At 36.6% G+C, this 2,379-nt stretch overlaps 1 protein-coding gene across 2 annotated transcripts in view; it reads right to left on the minus strand.

Moving 5' to 3' along the window:
- Positions 1-2,379, minus strand: part of KCNH5 (potassium voltage-gated channel subfamily H member 5) — a 351,487-nt gene that overhangs the window by 178,172 nt on the left and 170,936 nt on the right. The window lies entirely within an intron of this gene.

Below are 2,379 nucleotides of genomic sequence, written 5' to 3' on the forward strand. Positions count from 1 at the left end.
ATGTTCACTTCTTTCAGCTTGACAAATGACCTGTGTGTTCTTCCCTTATGGTTTTCTAACTCCAGGTCTTTGCACGTTTCCTTATACTTTACTATGTCTTCTCGAGCCACCCTTTGAAATCTTCTGTTTAGCTCTTTTACTTCATCATTTCTTCCATTCACTTTAAATACCCTACATTCAAGAGCAAGTTTCACAGTCTCTCCTGACATCCATTTTGGTCTTTCTTTCTTTCCTGTCTTTTCAGTGACTTTTGTTTTCTTCATGTATGATGTCCTTGATGTCATTCCACAACTAGTTGGGTCTTCAGTTATTAGTGTTCAATGTGTCAAATCTATTCTTGAGAATAGTCTCTATATTCAGCTGGGATATACTCAAGGTCATATGTTGGCTCTCATGGACTTGCTCTAATTTTATTCAGCTTCAACTTGAACTTGCATATGAGCAATTGATGGTCTATTTCACAGTTGGCCCCTGGCCTTGTTCTGACTGATGATACTGACCTTCTCCATCATCTCTTTCCACAGATGTAGTCAATTTGATTCCCATGTATTCCATCTGGCAAGGTCCACATGTCACCGTTTATGTTAGTGAAAGAAGGTATTTGTAATGAAGAAGTTGCTGGTCTTGCAGAATCCTATCATGTGATCTCCAGCATCATTTCTATTACCAAGGCCATATTTTCCAACTACCGATCCTTCTTTGTTTCCAACTTCCGTATTTCAAACACCAGTAATTATCAATGCATCTTGATTGCATGTTTGATCAATTTCAGACTGCAGAAGTTTGTAAAAATCTTCCATTTCCTCATCTTTGACATTAGTGGTTGGTGCATAAATTTGAATAATGGTAGTGTTAACTGATCTTCCTTGCAGGTGTATGGATATTATCGTAGCACTAACAGCACTGTACTTCAGGATAGATCATGACATGTTCTTTTTGACAATGAATGCAACATCATTCCTGTTTGTCATTTTTGGTGTAATAAACCATAGGATTGTCTGATTCAAAATGGCCGATACCAGTCCATTTCAGCTCATTAATGCCTAAGATATCGATCCTTATGCAGTCCACTTCATTTTGACAACTTCCAGTTTTCCTAGATTCATACTTCAGACATTCCATGTTCTGATTATTAATGGATGTTTGAAGCTGTTTCTTCTCATTTGAAGTCATGCCACCTCATCAAATGAAGGTCCCAAAGGCTTTACTCCATCCACATCACTAAAGTCGATTCTACTTTGAGGAGGCAGCTCTTCCCCGGTTGCATTTTGAGTGCCTTCCAACCTGAGGGGCTCATCTTCCAGCATTATACCAGACAGTTTTCTGCTGTTATTTATAAAGTTTTCACTGGCCAATATTTTCAGAAGCAGACCACCAGGTCCTTCTTCCTAGTCTGTCTTAGTCTAGAAGCTCCACTGAAACCTGTCCACCATGGATGACCCTGCTGGTATTTGAAATACCAGTGGCATCATTTCCAGCATCACAGCAACACACAAGCCACCACAGTACAACAAACTGACACACGGAGTGGGACCCCACATTAAAATTGTATAATAACAGTAGTTCATAAAGTATTGGATACATAGAATGAAAAAAATGAAAGCCTGAAAATAAATGAGCTTAGCATCCAAATGAATAAATAAGAAAAATAAACGAAAAGAAAGTAAAGTAAATAATTAAGAACAAAAAAAGTAATGAAGAAGAAAACAAACATATGATCGAAAAGGTCAATAAAATCAAAAGGTGGTTCTTAGAATGAAAAAAAAGAATAAAACTGCCTAATCCCTAGCAATACTGATAAAGGAAAACATGAAGTAGGCAGAAATAAAGAAAAATAGAAATAAAAATGAACATAAATGCAAGTACAGCAGATATAAACACCTTTATGCCAGAGATGAAAAATGTATACCACTCAATTGGAAAATGTATGTGAAATGGACAAATTTCTACAAAATATAAAGCAAAACTTAGGCAACTTAGCAAAACTGATTCAAACAGAAATAGACATCATGAATGATGCTATAATTGTTAAATAAATTGAAACAGAATTAAATGTCTTAATACAAATTATCACCTGGTCCAGATGATTTCACATGAATATTCTAGGAAACATTCAAGAAACAGGTAGGTCAGTCTTACATAAACTCCTTCAGAAATTGGAAAAATAGAGAAATATTCCCTACTCTTTTTATAAGGTTACCTTGATACTAACCTAGGCAAACCAAAACGCACTGCCGTCAAGTCAGTTCTGACTCATTCTGACTCACAGCAACCCCATGGGGTTTCCAATGTTGTAAATCTGTACGGAAGCAGATTGCTATATCTTTCTCCCGCGTAGCTGCTGGTAGTTTCGAACCATTGATCTTTCTATTAGCAGTT

The sequence above is a fragment of the Trichechus manatus genome, unplaced genomic scaffold (genome assembly GCF_000243295.1).
Source record: "Trichechus manatus latirostris isolate Lorelei unplaced genomic scaffold, TriManLat1.0 scaffold00010, whole genome shotgun sequence".
NCBI classification, from domain to species: Eukaryota; Metazoa; Chordata; class Mammalia; order Sirenia; family Trichechidae; genus Trichechus; species Trichechus manatus.